The sequence below is a fragment of the Oryctolagus cuniculus genome, chromosome 11 (assembly GCF_051225735.1).
Source record: "Oryctolagus cuniculus isolate XC-2025 breed Fujian yellow rabbit chromosome 11, ASM5122573v1, whole genome shotgun sequence".
NCBI classification, from domain to species: domain Eukaryota; kingdom Metazoa; phylum Chordata; class Mammalia; order Lagomorpha; family Leporidae; genus Oryctolagus; species Oryctolagus cuniculus.
Genome location: NC_142877.1, coordinates 118547680 through 118565821, shown reverse-complemented (window position 1 = coordinate 118565821; position 18142 = coordinate 118547680). Strand labels below are relative to the sequence as shown.

At 61.9% G+C, this 18142-nt stretch overlaps 1 long non-coding RNA gene across 4 annotated transcripts; it reads left to right on the top strand.

Moving 5' to 3' along the window:
• Positions 1-76: 76 nt before the first annotated feature.
• Positions 77-17478, top strand: LOC149123647 (uncharacterized). 4 transcript variants are annotated; one of them, XR_016216357.1, is made up of 4 exons: positions 77-552; positions 4055-4202; positions 4299-4481; positions 10575-17478. It is a non-coding gene; the product is annotated as an uncharacterized LOC149123647 (long non-coding RNA). The 4 variants fall into 4 exon arrangements; XR_016216356.1 differs by lacking the exon at positions 77-552 and adding an exon at positions 1883-3285; XR_016216355.1 differs by lacking the exon at positions 77-552 and having other exon boundaries at positions 1883-4202.
• The last annotated feature ends 664 nt before the right edge of the window (positions 17479-18142 follow it).

Genomic DNA, 18142 nt, shown 5'->3' with positions numbered 1-18142 from the left:
TCAGGATTTGCTGATTTCACTTTTGAACAATGAGTTGGTTCCCTTTGCGATAAAATCAGTCTCCCAGTGAAAGTTTGGTAAGACCGTTGCCATCCCGGAGCCGGAGCCGGAGCCGGAGCCGGAGCCGGAGCCTGGTGCGGTGCTGTCAGCGGCAGATCTGGACAGAGGCCTGTGGCCGAGCCCCCGCCCCTGCTGGGGCCACTTCCTCCGGCGCACACACAGCCTGGGTTTCCACGAGACACAGAGCAAGTGACCCGGGGCCCAGCGGGGCACCAGGAAGGCACGGCCAGCCTTCGACCCCACATCCCCCGGCCGCGGGGCGAAAGCTCTCAGGGGGGACAAAACAAGCCCTGGACTGAACCCGGGTGGACTTTGCACCACCCCACGGTCGGCAGCGCAGTCTCCGGGGCCCCTCGGCCACTGGACTCGGGAGAATGAGCGCAGGCCACTCCCAAACCCACGCCGCCCCGAGGGTTCTGGACCTTTCCAGCCAAGGCTAGCTTCGGCAGCAGCAGGACGGCCACGTGTGGCGCCGGAGGCCAGGGCCTGGGGGTGAGCCGGGGAGGCTGAGGGCTGGGGGCCGGCCCCGGAGGCCAGGGCCTGGGGGTGAGCCGGGGAGGCTGAGGGCTGGGGGCCGGCCCCGGAGGCCAGGGCCTGGGGGTGAGCCGGGGAGGCTGAGGGCTGGGGGCCGGCCCCGGAGGCCAGGGCCTGGGGGTGAGCCGGGGAGGCTGAGGGCTGGGGGCCGGCCCCGGAGGCCAGGGCCTGGGGGTGAGCCGGGGAGGCTGAGGGCTGGGGGCCGGCCCCGGAGGCCAGGGCCTGGGGGTGAGCCGGGGAGGCTGAGGGCTGGGGGCCGGCCCCGGAGGCCAGGGCCTGGGGGTGAGCCGGGGAGGCTGAGGGCTGGGGGCCGGCCCCGGAGGCCAGGGCCTGGGGGTGAGCCGGGGAGGCTGAGGGCTGGGGGCTGGCCGCCGGGTCTTCCTGGGGAGTGAGCCGGGGAGGCTGAGGGCTGGGGGCTGGCCGCCGGGTCTTCTTGGGTGCCCGGGGGCCGGCGAGCCCAGGCTGCCCAGCGCCCCGCCCCGTCAGCATTCCCAGGGCAGAGGTGAGGCCAGCGAGGCCCGGCCAGCTGGTCACCCAGCCAAAACGAGGGCTCGGGCTGGCTGCGGACAGAGCGCAAGTTCCCGACTGGGCGGGGGCCCCAGGCTTGTCCCCGCGCCCCTGCCCTGTCACCCCTCGGAAGACCCACAAAGGCCCGGATGTTGGGCAGGCACGAAAATGCAGGGGTCGTGTGCAGATGAAGACACAGACGCCTCCAACGCCCGCCCGCTCCAGGGAGGGAGGGGGGGCGCCGAGCGGCTGCCTGGACCCCAAATCCGCAGGGCACCCCCAGGGCAGTTCTTCCTCCCCGAGCCAGGCCCTGGCACCGGGTCTGAGAGGCGGCGTGATTCAGGCTGCCCAGGCTGGTGGGCGACGCTCTGCAAACTGGCCTCGGTCTTCCCGTCTGTGGAATGGCAGCAGCACAGACTTCACGCCCCGGAGGGAGTCAGGGCGCGCCACAGCGCCAGGCCCACGGCCGGCACGCTCATTGCCGTACGGCTATTATCTGGTGAATGGGCTTGAGGTAGAACTGGAGGAACACAGGAAAGGCTATGAGTAACTCCATTCTTTAAAAAATATTTATTTATTTATTTATTTGAAGGCAGAGAGAGAGAGAGAGAGAGAGAGAGGTCTTCCATTCGCTGGTTCACTCCCCAAATGGCCACAATGGCCGGAGCTGTGCCGATCCAAAGCCAGGAGCCAGGAGCTTCTTCTGGGTCTCCCACATGGGCCCAAGCACTTGGGCCATCCTCCACTGCTTTCCCAGGCCATAGCAGGGAGCTGAATCAGAAGAGGAGCAGCTGGGACTTGAACCGGTGCCTATATTGGGTGCCGGCACCGCAGGCGGCACCTGCTCCCGCTGCACCACCACATGGGCCCCACGGCTCCCTCTTTAGAATCCTGCACTAATGGGGCGGGATCTCCCCAAGGGCACGGAAGGCCCCGGCCACTGCTGACCAGGGGCTCGGACTGCCCGGGGCGGCACAGGCCTGCAGGAGCGGGAGCTCCTCCCATCCGGCTGCTCGGGCCTCCCCCCTGCTGGGCCCCTTCCCCCCAGGTCAGCACCTGTGGATGCCCAGCGCCCCCCTCACGTGGCAGCTCCCGGCGCAGACCCCAGCTCCCCGGCTGCGTTAGAGGGGTCGGCGCCGTGCCTGACAGCAGCGCTTCCTTTGGGTTGGAGACACCACGTGGCCAGCCACGCCACCCCAAGGAGACGCCAGGGGGAGCGGTTGGAAGCCCAGCCCAAGGCCCGCGTCGGTGCTACAGGAGGGTCTGAGTGCGAGTCCTGGCTCCCTCCGAGTTCCGGCCTCCGGCTCATCTGCGCCCGGAGGCAGCAGGTGACAGCGCCAGCAGTTGGGTCCCGGCCACGCGGTGGGAGACCCGGATGCACTCCAGGCTCCCTGTCTCAGACCCCGCTGTTGTGAGCATTTGGGGTGTGTGGGGGGGCAGCAGGTGGCAGCTTTGTCTCTACCTCTCAAATAAATAATTACATTTTTTTAGGATTTTTAAAAATTTATTTGAAAGAGAGTTACAGAGAGAGAGGCCTGGAGTCCAGCTGGCTGCGCCCTCGTGAAGACGACCGGTCAGGGGCCAGCGTCGTGTGGTCAGACCCACTAGACGCAGTTAAACAAGTTCCGGCTGGGGAGCGGCCCAGGTGCGCGAGTGCGCAGCCGGCCTGGGCCAGGTGCAGGGTGTGCGCATGCGCCCCCGGTGGCGGATCTGGGGAGGTGCACCCTTCCCTGCCCACCCCAAGTGACAGAGCACCTTTCTCCTGTGGGGCCCGCGAGCTTCCACTCACCCCAGGCTGCTTCGCCGCCAGACGTTTCCACCTGCATTGCGGGGCGGGGCGCGTCCCACGGAAGCCGGGGCCGGCAGGGAAGTTCATTAGCTGTCCGGCCCCACCAGCCCAGCCCAGCCCAGCCCGGGGCGCACGCCGCGTGCCCCGCGGTAGAGCTGAACTTCGACGTAAGCCAGTTTCCCAAAGCCCAGAGCCTGGCAGCAGCCCAGCGGCAGGGCCCGGTCAGCCTGAGCCGGCCGGGGACGAGAGGCCCTGTTGCTACCGCCCTGCAGCGTCCGCCTACCCTCCCCCGTCCCCGCCTTCTTCAGCCCGCAGAGCCAGCCCGCGGCTCGGCTGCACCTTTTCCATCTGCCGAACGAGACGCCACTCAACTCCCGAGTCCCTAAGGAAGCCAGGTAGACAGGCGGCAGCGTGGCGCGGTGGGTGAGACGCGGCGTGGGACACCCACGGGAGCGCCTGGGTTCCCGTCCTGCGCCACCCCTGCTGACACACGCCCTGGGCGGCACCCGGCGATGATGGCGCAAATGCTCGGGCCCCTGTCGTCCACGTGGGAGACCCAGACCGAGTGTCCGGCTCCTGGCCGTGCCCTGGCTGCTGTAGGCGTCTGGGGAGTGACCCAGCGGCTCTGCTGGGACGTTGTGTCTGGACCGCCCCCTCTGTGGGCTGGGGGGGTGCGGTCCTGCTGGGGCACGGCCCAGCTCACCTGCTCTGTGGCTGTCCGGTGCCCGCGGCCTCCGTGGGTTTGCCCGGCGCTCCCTCGGGCTTAGGTGCAGGCCCCGCGCCTGTGGCCGGAGCGTCCTGTCCCAGGAGTGACGCTGCCCGCACACGGGCCTGGCAGGGGATGTGTCAGCAGGGCGAAGCAAGACCACGTGTTTGCAGAGAGCCCAGGCGGGGGTTGCCCCAGGCGCCTGGGGCGGGGAGGGTGCAGGGACAAGGAGAAGCTATTTAAAGGCCACGGGGAGACCTCCCCCCGCTGCTGCAGGCCTGTGGGGGTGTGAGAGGCAGGTGGGCCATCTCTGTCTCTCCCCACCTTTCAGATAAAATAATGAATGCGTTTAAAAGAAGTCCACTTCGCTACAAAACTCCATGTGCAATGTGCTCATTTTCCAAAAACTTTCTGAAGACCTCTTGTATAGCTGCTCCCCTCTTTTTTTTTTCCTAAAGAAAATGTGGGGCTGGCGTTGTGGCTGCCTGTGACACCGGATTGCCATATGGACGCTGGCTCGAGTGCGAGCTGCCCCACTCGCTGGGCTCCTGGCTTCCGCTTGGCGCAGCCCTGGCCGCTGCAGCCATCTGGGGAGTGAACCAGCAGGTAGAAGACCTCTCTCTCTCTTTCTCTCTCTCTTCCTCCCTCCCCTCCCCCATCACTGTCTTTCAAACAAATATGAGTCTTTAAACTCTTTTTCAGAGTAATCCCAGCTGGAAGAAGGCCCGCCTTCTCAGTGTGGAGTGTTTCCACTGCACTTCATCAACCCCATTTACAGATGAGAAGACTGAGGCCGAGCCGGGGATGTGGCCTCCCAGGGCCGCCACGTGGGTTGGAGGCAGGGCTGTCACCAGCACGGGGCCCCCTGCTGCACCTGTGATGTTGGTATTTACCCTTCCTGAGATTTTCGGAGACCTCTGAGGACACTGATGGCTTCGCCATCCTGTCACCTGTCGGCCACTCCAGTGTGGGGGTGGGGACGGTCCCCAGCTACCTGAGTGCCTTCTGTGACTGAATGCCATTGTATTTAAGCCAAAGCTGAGAAGTCAGGCTGCCCAGCCTAGGTCCCAGAGCAAGTAAGTGGTGGGGACAGAGCTCAAACGGGGTTGCTCCACACTTCCTCCCAACCTGGGCAGCAGGGGGCGCCCCCCACTGCCTTTTCAGTGCTGTCATTCTCAAACTGTCCACCTGGGGGGCGCTGGTGGCCTGGGGCTGCTCTCCCAGAAGGAGATCAGGGCCAGCGTGGATAACCAGGCTGCACCAGGGCCTTGGCCAGATGACAGCTGGATGCCAGGGCCAGACTCGCTGCCACCCCCACCTCCCCCCCAGCCACACCCCGGAGCTGGGCAGCCCCCAGGTGCCATCTCTGGCTCGCTAGCCCCTGGACAGGGAAGAAGAGGGCCTGGGGGTGGAAGCAAGATCCTGCCTGGACTGATGCCCAGTGTGTGGGGTCATCCCTCCCCTACCCTGGGCCCCCATCCCCCTTTGCAGAGGCCTGCCTCTGGGCAGCTCCCAGGGGAGGACGGAAAGGCACTGGGTGCCGACAGACAGGGCCCTGGGGGGCGGGGCCTGTCCCCGGCCCCTGGCTCCCCCCCCCGTCCCCCCGCATGAGCTGGGCTTTCTGCTTGCCAGATGCCACGAAACAGACCGAGAACTTGGCGTGGCAGCGTCCTAACTTACTCAGATGGGCACCCCCGTGGGCTGGCCTGCGCCCAGGAACCTGTGCAGGAGTGACTTCTGGGCACCCTCTCCCCCGGAGCTGGGTGCAGCCAGGTGGGCGGGCTTCCAGTCCCCTCCCAGCCACCCATCAGGTCTGGGAGGAGCCGGCCTCTGTGCCACCGGCTGCTCACCCGTCTCATGCAGGGGAGGGCTGGCCCGGGCTGGGTGCCACTAACCTCTCCCCATCGGGCTTATCTCAAGGCTGCTTTGACAGTTGTGTGCCACCTGGGGCGGACCCAGCAGCCCTGCCCAGCCCCCTCCATGGGGCCGGGGCCAGCGACCTGGGTGTCATCCTGGAAAAAGGGCTGCGGCCATGTGGGGGCCAGAGGGCTGCGTGGTCGGAGACCAGAACCTGCCATCTTGCCTTTGCCCCCCGAATCCTCCAGGCTGGCTCCCTGAACTCCTGGCCTGTGTATTCCTGGGGGGCTGCCTCTTGGGGCCACAGCCAGGACGCCAAGGGGGCTGCTCCTGTCCTTCTCTGGGACCCCCAGCCCTGCACCCGCCCCGCACGGGGCTGCTGTGTGGGTGGCAGCTGGCGGCAGCCAAGCGCTGAAGCCTCGGGCCCGGCCCACCCGCGGCTTCCCTCCTCCCCGCAGCCTGTCTCCCTCCCGTCTCCCCGTGCCCAGCTCTGGGGAGGCAGCCTGTCTCCCTCCCGTCTCCCCGTGCCCAGCTCTGGGGAGGCAGCCTGTCTCCCTCCCGTCTCCCCGTGCCCAGCTCTGGGGAGGCAGCCTGTCTCCCTCCCGTCTCCCCGTGCCCAGCTCTGGGGAGGCAGCCTGTCTCCCTCCCGTCTCCCCGTGCCCAGCTCTGGGGAGGCAGCCTGTCTCCCTCCCCGTCTCCCCGTGCCCAGCTCTGGGGAGGCAGCCTGTCTCCCTCCCCGTCTCCCCGTGCCCAGCTCTGGGGAGGCAGCCTGTCTCCCTCCCGTCTCCCCACGTCAGGACTCGGAACCGTCCGCTCCTGCCGAGTCCGGAGCCTTGGGTGTTGCTCAGTTGTTGCTTCGGTCGAGGACGGCTTTCCTGAGAGCGGTCCAGGGTGTCCTGCTTGCCCACCCCACCCCCGCAGGGCAGCTCCACGCTTCCAGGCTTGGCTCGAACCTTCTGGAAAGGGCACGTGGGCGCAGAAGTCAGCAGGCGTCTCGCTCCCGGGGACACTTACAGCGACTGCCTCCGCCCAGCGTTTTCAGCTCGCGGCCCCCGCAGCTCACCTGAGGCTGCACCGTGGCACGTAGGGCCCCTACCCTGGGTGCCAAGGCCTCACCCCACACGTGGTCACCAAGGACTAACGGGGCCTGATGCCCCGGTGCCTTCGTTCTTGGGCCAGGAGGAAGTGAGAGGCACGCCAGGTACAAAGCTAAAGCAGGCACTGGAGATCAGGAGTCCAGGTAACTGACCCCAGTTCCAGCGGGCGGCTGATTGGAGGAGGCGTTTCTCCAGAGACGCACGCGGGGCCGACAGCACAGGAAGAGACCTCGGCATCAGCGAGCACCCGGCAACCGTGCACGAGAGCCTCGGGGAGGGGTCACTTCCCATCTGCCGGGCGACCGCGGTCGCAGGCAGACTCGGCCTAGGACCTCTGCGTCCGGGCAGGCATGCCTGGGTTCGAGTCCCCCCTCTGCGTCCTAGGTGGCTTCTGCCCGTGCCTGCCCCAGGAGGCGGCAGACGGCTCCGGGACGTGGGTCCCTGCCACCCACGGGGAGACCTGATGGAATCGGCCTGCTCCAGCCCCATTTCACTGCGTTTGGGATCATGGGCGCTCGCTCACTCTCTGCCTCTCAAAGTATCAAAACAGATTATTTCTTAAAGATTCATTTTATTTATTTGAAGGGCAGAGTTAGAGAGAGACAGAGAGAGAGGTCTTCCATCCTCTGGTTCACTCCCCATATGGCCACAACAGCCGGGGTTGGGCCAATCCGAAGCCAGGAGGAGCTTCTTCCGGGTCTCCCATGTGGGTGCAGGGCCCAGGCGCTGGGGCCATCCTCCACTGCCTTCCCAGGTCATTGCAAGGAGCCATCTGGGACTCCAGCATTGCAGGTGGCGGCACAACACTGGCCCCCACAAGATTATTTTTTATTTATTTTTTTAAGATTTTATTTATTTGACAGGTAGAGTTACAGACAGTGAGAGAGAGAGAACGGTCTTCCCTCCGCTGGGTCACTCCCCAAATGGCTGCAATGGCCGGAGCTGCGCCCATCTGAAGCCAGGAGCCAGGAGCTTCTTCCTGGTCTCCCACGTGGGTGCAGGGACCCAAGCACTTGGGCCATCTTCTACTGCTTTCCCAGGCCACAGCAGAGAGCTGTATCAGAAGAGGAGCAGCCGGGACTCGAACCGGCACCCATATGGGATGCCAGCGCCACAGGCGGAGGATTAACCTGTGCCATGGTGCCAGCCCCTGAAAGGTTACTTTTTAAAGATGGTTGGGCCAGGGCTGTCCCACTGGGCAAGAACCCCCAGAGGTGGGGAGTGGTTGTCAAGGCCTGGGCGCAGCGGGCAGCCTCAGGTGTCCCTTTCTCTAGTTGCACACAGGCTGTTAGTGGAGCTGGGGCTGCCCACCCCTGGTTCCAGGACCGCCAGTTCTCAGCCTGTCCCACCTGCCCGCCCTGGGCCCTTTGCTCCTTGGCGTCTGCCCTGGCTGGGGCATCTTCTCCACACCCACTCCAGGCCGCACTCGGCCGTCTGCCCAGCCATGCCCTACCCTGGGGCAGCTGCACCACAGCTCCCGTCCCCAGAGTGTCACTTAAGAGAAATCTACCCTCCGCTGGTTCACACCCTAAATGTCCAAAATGGCGGGGCAGGGCAGGGCTGAACCAGGAGCGAAGAGCTTTCTCTGATGTGGGTGCAGGAGTCCAGGCACTCGGGCCGTCCTCCACAGCTCTCCCAGGCGCACTAGCAGTGAACTGGATCAGAAGCGGAGCAGCCGGGTCTGGAGTCAGCGCCCACACGGGATGCTGGCGTCACAGGCGGTGGCTGTACCTGCTACGCCACAGTGCCGGGCCCCCAGAGTGTCCCTTTTAGAGAATGTTCGCTGGGAGTGGGTGTCATGGCACAGCAAGTGGGCCACGGCTTGGGGTGCCGGCCTCCCAGAGCAGACTGCGGGTTTGAGCCCCACTTCCTGCCAATGTGCCTGGGAGGGCAGTGGAAGCTGGGCCTGCTGCCCACGCGGGAACCCGCATGGAGCTCCTGGCTCTTGGAGTTAGACTGGACCAGCCCTGTCTGTTGCAGGTGTTTGAGAGGTGAACCACTGGATAGGCGATCTCTCTCTGTGTGTGCCTTTAAAATAAATTTTAAAAACCTTAGAATAGGCCGGCGCTGCGGCTCACTAGGCTAATCCTCCACCTGCGGTACCGGCACACCAGGTTCTAGTCCCGGTTGGGGCGCCGGATTCTGTCCCGGTTGCCCCTCTTCCAGGCCAGCTCTCTGCTATGGCCAGGGAGTGCAGTGGAGGATGGCCCAGGTGCTTGGGCTCTGCACCCCATGGGAGACCAGGAAAAGCACCTGGCTCCTGCCTTCGGATCAGCGTGGTACACTGGCCGCAGTGTGCGGGCCATGGCAGCCATTGGAGGGTGAACCAATGGCAAAAGGAAGACCTTTCTCTCTCTCTCTCACTGTCCACTCTGCCTGTCAAAACAAACAAACAAAAAAAACCTTAGAATATAGTTTATTGTTATTATTTATTTGAAAGAAGAAGAGACAGACAGTGGTCTTCCATCGGCTGACTCACTCCCCAAATGTCCACAGCTGGGGCTAGGCCAGGCCTCAGCCAGGAACTCAACCCAGGTCTGCAGCGTGGACGGCAGGGGCCTAAGTGGTGCCCAGTACCCACGTCCTTGACTTTGCTTCATGAGAAAACTCGGGGGCCGGTGGGGGAATAGGAAATGGTGAGCGGCGAGTGTCTTACTGAGGAAGCAGAGGCGTGGACTTGCAGAGCAGGGCTCCCGGGGGGCGAGAGGCTCCCGGGGGGCGAGAGGCCCCCGTCTGCCGTATGTGGGGCCTTAAAGAGAGAGGAGGGCCCCGTGGTAAGAGGCAGGAACAGTCGTGGATCCTCTGGGAGGTAGGTGATGTCCCCCCGCTCCAGTCCTCCAGCCACTGCCCCTTCCCTGCCGCCGTGGCCACCGTGGCCGTGCTGGCACTGTGGGTGTCATCAGCAGTGAGCGTACGGCAGCTCCGGGTCAGCCTGGGCTCTGGGCTCCGAACCTGGGCTGAGCCTGGCCAGACAGGGTGTGTTTACCTTCACAGCAGGGAACCAAACCCACACCCAGACTACCCACGTGTGTGTGCGCGTGCACGTGCGCGTGCGTGCGGCTCACCGGCCACCTCCACTCCGTCTGCTGCTCTCAGGCAGCGCATCCGCAGGCAGCTGGATGGGAAGTGGAGCTGGGTTGGGTCCAGGCACTCGTGTGGCACGCAGGCGTCCCCAGTGGCATCTTGCCCGCTGCGGCCAACACCAGTGTGGCCACCACACGGCGCTGACGGAGTTAGGGCCCTGCCAGCTCGAGCAGCCGTATTGATTATGTCATATTGATTATGTCATATTGATTATGTCCAGCTGAGGTCCCTGGAACCGTCTGCAGCTGTGGATTCCTGTGGGCGGGCTAGAAACGGGGCAGCGTGAATCCGAATAAACAAGCTCCGCGAAGTGCCTCTTACCCCCCCCCCCAGCTCTTAGTGGCCCCCGAGAGCAGAGTGCCCAGGCCAGAGCCCACCTGTCCTGTGAAGCCTTCAAGACGCGCTGATCTAGGGCGGCGGGCCGTCACGCTCTGTCATGGTCTCGTGAAGGCCCCTGTACACTTCCTCAGACTTGCGTGCCTTTCTCTTGCTCAGCTTTTGTGTTCCTTGGTTCTGAGATGCAGCTAAAGAGGGCGGGGACTTCTCTCCCCTAAGGTGTGCACAGGCCCCAGTTCTCCCTGCTCGGTGACTGTGTGGCGGCCTTGGGGAACTGTCCCGGCCCCTCCCCAGCGCAGAGCGGCTCAGCAGACCCTGTGCTCCCAGCATCGGTGCTCCCGCCTCCAGCACTGACAAGCCATCCCAGCTCCTCTCCATGTTTGAAACCCGCTCCCCAGAGATCAGCTCACAGGCGCCCCCAGGCCCAGCCCAGGGTGGGTTCGGGTGAGGCAGGTGGTCTGGCTGGTTCTCCTTCTTCCAGGGAAGTGGGGACCCTGCACTCCCAGCCCAGGCAGGGGTGTGCGTGTGATAATCCAGGCAGAAACGCGGCCCCTCCAGAGGTCACTGCACAGCCCACACTGGCCCACCTCTGCCTCTCTGTCAGCATCCGTCCAGCCCTTCAGGATTCCAGAACTGGACCCCGCTGCCTCCCAGGCTCGCCTGTCTCTCCTCACACTCCCCCAGCTCAGCCTCAAGACTTCACCTGCCTCATCTCGGCAACACCGGCCCTGCTTCCCACACCTGACGACCACACCACAACCAGTCTCCACGCATCACTTCCGGTGGGTAAGTGCTGCACTGTTTGCTCACAAAGTGACCTGCGTGTCATTTTACCTGGTGCCTCCAGTCCCAGCCCAAACAACCCAGACATGGTGAAGTCTGAGTAGAACTTTTTTTAAAAAAGCTTACTTGGGGCCGGCGCTGTGGCATAGCTGGTAAAGCCACTGCCTGTAGTGTGGGCATCCCATATGGGTGCCGGTTCGAGTCCCGGCTGCTCCACTTCCGATCCAGCTCTCTGCTGTGGCCTGGGAAAGCAGTATAAGATGGCCCAAGTGCTTGGGCCCCTGCAGAGACCTGGAAGAAGCTCCTGGCTTCGGATTGGTGCAGCTTCAGCTGTTGTGGCCAGCTGGGGAGTGAACCAGTGGATGGAAGACCTCTCTCTCTCTCTCTGTGCCTCTCCTTCTCTCTGTGTAACTCTGACTTTCAAATAAATATATAAATCTCTAAAAAATAGTATTTTATAAAAAGATTAAAAAAGCTTACTTTGGCTTGAAGGGCAGAAAGAGAGAGAGAGAGAGCGCGAGGCTTCCATCCCGAGGCTTCTTCCCAAATGCCCACAACAGTCATCGTCACTGGACCAGATGAGGCTGGACACCGGGGCAAGAGTCGGTGAGACCAAGCCCCTGCAATGTGAGACCCGGCCTCTTGTCCGTCTCCCGCAGCCCATGGTGTCCTCGCCTGTCCTTCACCGAAAGTTCACTGGCTTGAGGGACTGGCACCACTGGCCCTGCAAGGTTCTGATCCCGTGACTCAAGACGGCATTGGCTTCCCCAGTAGATAACCCGCTGTCGGCCGGTCCTGTCCAGAGGGTGTTTAAGGCAAGTTGTAGTCCAGGCCGGGAAGCTCCAGGCCTGGGGCAGAAGGGGACTGCCACTTACATGTAGCCCCCAGACCCGCTGGAGCCCACCCGGCCATTGTACATCCCCTAAAGGGCACAGCATCACTGACCAACCAGGAACTCGGACATGAGCTGAACACGCACCCCTCAGCCCCAGCTTCAATCTGTATGAACCGTCACCCCCAACTCCTCGGGAGCCCGGGAATCAAGCAATGGCCGCCTGGCTCCTGGCTCTGCGTGGCGCAACAGGCACTTCCTGCCTGGCTTTCCGTGCGTCGGGCGAGCGGACCCGGTTTTGGGGGCTCTAAGGCAACTCCTCCAGCTAGTCTGGGGGCTCAGCAACATTGGTGTTTACTGGAGTGGCCACCGGGAGAAAGGTGGACTCTGTAGCCCCGAATATGCAGGAAGACTGAAAGGAAAAAGGGTAATGGGCGGGGGGAGGCCCTGAGGCCAGACAGGGGGTCACAGGTTAACCTCAGGTGAGTGAGTCGCAAGACCAGCAATCGGCTCTTGTTAGTTAAAATGTGCAGATGAACCAGGTCAAGCCAAGAGCCCAGAACTCCATCCTGGTCTCCCACAGGAGTGACAGAGCCCAGGCCTCCATCCTGGTCTCCCACAGGAGTGACAGGAGCCCAGGCCTCCATCCTGGTCTCCCACAGGAGTGACAGGAGCCCAGGCCTCCATCCTGGTCGCCCACAGGAGTGACAGAGCCCAGGCCTCCATCCTGGTCTCCCACAGGAGTGACAGAGCCCAGGCCTCCATCCTGGTCTCCCACAGGAGTGACAGGAGCCCAGGCCTCCATCCTGGTCTCCCACAGGAGTGACAGGAGCCCAGGCCCTTGGGCCATCTTGCACTGCTTTCCCAGGACGCATCAGCAGGAAGCTGGGGCAGGAGAGCAGCGGGGACTGGAACCGGCGCTCCGATGTGGGGTGCGGGTGTCCCAAGCCTTACCTGCTGCGCCACAACATCTGCAAGAAGTTATTTCCAGCGACATCTGGGACCCACTTGTACTAAAACATAGTTCTTTGTCGGACATTCAGGTTTTATGTTTTTATCTACATCTGACAACCCGGTTCCTGCACCGCTAACAGGAACTGGGGTGAGGGGGCTGCGAGTGCAAGGACAGCCCCGCTCCAGGCCCGAACCCCTGCCCCCGTGTGGGCATGGCAGGGCCAGGACCTGGGGGGCCCCTCCACCGGCCCTGCTGTCTGCTCTGTGGGCCCCGGCTTCCTCCTCTGCGGGGAACTGACAGTTTTTCTGCCCCCACCCCCACCCGCAGGGATGCAACATCGGGGCTGAGTCAGGGATGCTCCAGGTTCCTGGCACCGTGGGCACCTCGGCTCGCGGCAGCACCCTGAGGGACCCGGACAAGGGGCTTTCCCCACTTCGGCCTACAAAGCAGTTTCCAAGCCACTGAAGCCACTCCAGTGGTGACAGATTCCAATCGGAATCACCCACAGAGCTGGTGGCCGTGGGGGAAGTGTGGTGGGCGAGGACATCCCAAGGCTGCTTCCCCGGCGGGGGAGCTCCTGGCCGGCTCGAGCCAAGCGCGGGGCGAGCTGACGTCACACAGCGCCAGACCCCTTCTGCAGTCCCGACGAAAAGCAGCCCCAGAGCTGCCCCAGGACGTGCAACACCGCACCTGGGGTGGGAGCTGGGCCGGGAGAGGCGCTGGCCAGGACACCGGGGGCAGCTGGACAACCGGAGCATGGGCTGAGGGGCAGACAACAGTGCTTGTTCCGAACTCGATCCTTGCACAGGGCAGCACAGTAGCTTTTCCTTAGTAGGTTCTGGGGTGCGTGTGGGAGGGGTTGCCCCGGGGCACTTGGGTGAGTCCCTGTGGTCCACCCAGGGATGGGAAACCCCTCCTCCTAAGGCAGGCCTGCTCCTCAGACGCGGAGCTGTGCCGCCCTGCTCCCCTGCGGCTGTGGTTTGGCTGTAAAGGGTCACCTACCCACAGCGAACCCTCAAGGGTCCCGCAACAGCAGATAAGGAAACAGGGAGACTGGGGTGTGTGTGAGATGACAACTGGTGAATCTAGTTGTCCACTGTACTATTCTTTGTAAGTAAGCAATTTTACTTTTAAAACCATATTCATCCGAAAGGCAGAGTGACAGAGAGAGATGAAGTCAGAGAGAGACATCTTCCGCCCACCAGTTCATTGCCCGTAACAGCCAGGGCTGAAGCCAGGAGCCCGGAGCTCCACCCAGGTCTCCCACGTGGGTGACAAGGACCCAGTTACCGGAGGCATCTTAGGCTGTGGCCCTCCAGGGTGTGCACCGTCCCAGTGTTATGGGGAAAATGGCGGAGAAAAGAGGTGACCTTGGTTCTTGTCTCACGTGGAAGACTTTCCACGCAGACAAGGCTGTGAGCAAAGCGAGATTTAAGTCAGAAACCTCCTGCCTCGGCAGCCGGGGGGAGGGGGCTCCAAGAAGGGGAGACCCCAGAAACTGGTGGAGCAGCCTTCTCAGCAGGATCCAGGGAAGAGTCAGAGGGCGGGGACCGCCATCTCTAGCCTGCTCACGCCAACACAAAGCCATCGCGGTGGGCAGGCACCCTCCTTCTGTTCTCACGATAAACTAGAAACTGAGAAGCGTGGGGTCAGCACTCTGGGCCTGCTGAAGGCAGCTTCTGGGGAGAAGCATGCACCTTGTCCACTCTTTTTCTTTTTTTAAGATATAGGATGCCAGCGCCACAGGTGTAGGCTTAACCTACTGTGCACAGCGCTGGCCCCTCTTGTCCACTCTTAGAGGGACTCCCCCTTTTCTCATTCAGCCACGGCCCCCAGCTAACTGCCTATTAGCCATTTAACTGTCACACCGGCAGGAGGCTAGCTCCAAAGTGGAGGTGGGACGTGGGTGTCTCAAGTGGCAGCCGAACCCACTGGACCGCAATGCTGGCCCCCACTGTGTCGCTCTCCCAACTTCTCTGTACTTCTATTATTTTTCCAAACAAAACGTCTGGGTAAACAGACTGCAGAGCGGAGTATCAGAAGAAGCGGCCCGTCACTGGAGCGCAGTGGGCTAAGCCACCGCCTGCCACCCCAGCCCCACTTCAGAACCAGCTCCCTGCTAATGCTCCTGGGAGAGCAGCGGAAGATGACCCAAGCCCTTGGGACCCTGCACCCACGTGGGAGACCTGAATGGAGTTCCTGGCTCATGGCTTTGGCTTGGCTCAGCCCTGGCCATCCTGAACCAGCAGATGGAAGCTTGCTCTCTCTCTCTCTCTGTAACTCTGCCTTTCAAGTAAATAAATAAAATTTTTAAAAAAGAACTAGCAAAAAAAAACAAAATTAAAAAAAGCTGTCTCCATGCTTAGTGAACTGTAATCTAAGTTACTATTAACCTGCTACCTGAGACCATATTCTTGTAAGTAGCTGAGTCTTGGCTAATCACAGCTGTGTTCTGCCAATCAGAGGCTAAAACTGCCAAAACATGTCCAAATCAGGCAAACATGGGGAAGGGGAGAAGGCGGGCCGGTCAGAGCAGCAGGTTAAGCTGTTGCCTGTGGGGCAGGCATTCCATGAGTGCTGGTTCAAGTCCTGGCTGTTCCATTTCCCACCCAGCTCCCTGCTAACGCACGTTCTCGAAGCACCTGCATCAGCCTGCCCACCTCTGCCTCTGATCCAGCTTCCTGCTCACAGCCAGGAGGCAGCACATGATGGGCCGGACATTTGGGTTCGTGCCACCCATGATGAAAACCCGGATGGAGTTCCTGGATCCTGGCTTCAGCCTGGTCCAGCCCTGGCTGTGTGGGCATCTAAAAGCATAAAGATCTCTGCCTTTCAAATAAATAAATCTTTTTTTAAAAAAAAAGACATCTTCCTTGACCTTTCCATATTCAGATGGACAAAAGCTACTGCTGATTCTGTGACTAATCAGGATTTGCTTGAACACACATCACGCTTGTTTGAGAATTCCAGGCACTGGTTCCAGGGCAATGTTTGGAACCACGAGACTTGGTCACCGGCTGTGAACAGTCAGGCCTTGGATCAAAGGGACGGCTGTCCAGCAGGTGTCCAGCCTGACCCTGGAGGCCTGCTCCACCTCCAGCACCCCAGCCCCGCCCACCCTGGACGAGCTCTTGCTAATGAGCACGGGGAGAAAAGCGCTGGGACAGCGTCCTGCCCTCCCCCAAGGTTGCTGCCCTCCGGAATAAACCTATCTCCTTGCATCAGTCTTCCTGGTTACGTTGGCTGTCCAGCCTTGAGCAGCCTGAGCCGAATTCTGCCTGTGTCACAGGCAGGATGGAGACAGCTCAGAGGGGAGAGGAGGGCTCAGAGGACAGGGGACAGGAACTGTCGCAGCCCCTGAAAAGCACCAAGTCCTGGCCTCACTCGGTGACTGCAAGGGAGTCTGTTGGGAGCCGAGGCCCAGATCAACGATCAGGCAAAACAAACACCACTGGGTCAGTGTCTCACCAGGTCACGTGGACAGCCGGAGGACAGGCCTGGAGGCCATGGCCACTGTTCTGACCACATGGTGTGCCCAAGCGGACCCAATCTGCCCTCAGTACTGGCTTAGAGCCAACCTCCTAAGTCCACGCGTGGCCACAGGCCTGGGGGTCACTCAGCTAAGCAGGAATCCATGCCGGTCAGCGCAAGGCCAGCCCTAGTGTGCGGTCGGTGTCCAGATTGTCACCATTACGGCCGCAGCACCTTAACCTTTCTTCCAGCTCCCTGCCCCAGCCACAAGAACTCAAAACAGACGGACACACATCGTGCCCCAGTGAGAGCAGGATTTATTTAGGAGAGTGACAGAAACATCCACGGACGAGCGTGGGCTCCCTACACGAAGCGCTGCCTGGGGGGAGACACGGAGGAAGGGCCCCTCCCACGTGATCGGCCTCTTGATGAGGAAGTGGTGGTGCCTGGATTAACCACCCAACGTGGTGGAGTTCGGGGTTAGTGTGCAGGGGCTTTCCGGGATTGACAGGGCACCCCACATGGAGGAGTTTTATTTTTTTATTTTTGACAGGCAGAATTAGACAGTGAGAGAGACAGAGAAAGGTCTTCCTTCCGATGGTTCACCCCCCAAATGGCCACTACGGCCGGCGCCCAGTGCTGATCCGAAGCCAGGAGCCAGGTGCTTCTCCTGGTCTCCCATGGGGTGCAGGGCCCAAGCACTTGGGCCATCCTCCACTGCACTCCCGGGCCACAGCAGAGAGCTGGCCTGGAAGAGGAGCAACCGGGACAGAATCCGGCGCCCCGACCGGGACTAGAACCCGGTATGCCGGCGCCGCTAGGTGGAGGATTAGCCTAGTGAGCCGCGGCGCTGGCCAGTGGAGTTTTACCTTCCACCTGGCCCTCATGTCCCTCTTCCTCCCGCTCCCAGGTGAGACACGGGTGCATCGCTGGAAAATGGGCGTGTTAAACTGGTAAGGTAAGGCGATCAAGTGCCAGTGCAGGGCTGGTGGACACTCCAGCTCACAGACTGCCCGCTCACCCCGGCCTGGCTCCTCAAGGCCCTTTCTGCTTTTCACAGGGAAATCGCCTCGGTGGGCAGGGGCTAAATGCAAGCAGCAAGCAAGTGCTCCGTAACGCAGCCGAGGGGCCCCTGTTGTGGTGTGGCCACCCCACGAGGCCGGCATCCCGCATGGGCGCTGGTTCAAGTCCCAGCTGCTTCACCTCCCACCCTGCTCCCTGCTCCTGGGAAGCAGCAGAGGATGGCCTAGACCTTGGGCCCCTGCGCCCACGTGGGAGACCTGGATGGACTCCAGGCTCCTGGCTTGAGCCTGGCCCAGCCCAGGCCATTGCAGCCATTTGGGGAATGAACCAGGGAATGGAAGATCTCTCTCTCTCAAGTCTGCATTTGAAGTAAATAAATAAATCTTTTTTTAAAAAAGCACGTTGATTGTGAACAGTGTTAGCTTTACGTCTGGAAACAATTAGGAAATGGCTCGGCCAGGTTAGTAGGGAGAGAGATGGCCAGTATTTGTGATCGGGGCCTTTGATGTAGCTAGGGAGGCAGTGAGGAGCTGAGGGCTGTTAGTCCAACAGTACCACAGACTGTCGGCAGAGCCCCGTGTGCACAGTACCACAGACTGTCGGCAGAGCCCGTGTGCACAGTACCACAGACTGTCAGCAGAGCCCACGTGCACAGTACCACAGACTGTCGGCAGAGCCCGCGTGCACAGTACCGCAGACTGTCGGCAGAGCCCATGTGCACAGTACTACAGACTGTCAGCAGAGTCCCGTGTGCACAGTACCACAGACTGTCAGCAGAGCCCTGTGTGCACAGTACCACAGACTGTCGGCAGAGCCCGCGTGCACAGTACCACAGACTGTCGGCAGAGCCCATGTGCACAGTACTACAGACTGTCAGCAGAGTCCCGTGTGCACAGTACCACAGACTGTCAGCAGAGCCCTGTGTGCACAGTACCACAGACTGTCGGTAGAGCCCGCACGCACAGTACCACAGACTGTCAGCTGAGCCCGTGTGCACAGTACCACAGACTGTCAGTAGCGCCCGCGTGCACAGTACCACAGACGGTCAGCAGAGCCCGCGTGCACAGTACCACAGACTGTCAGTAGAGCCCGTGTGCACAGTACCGCA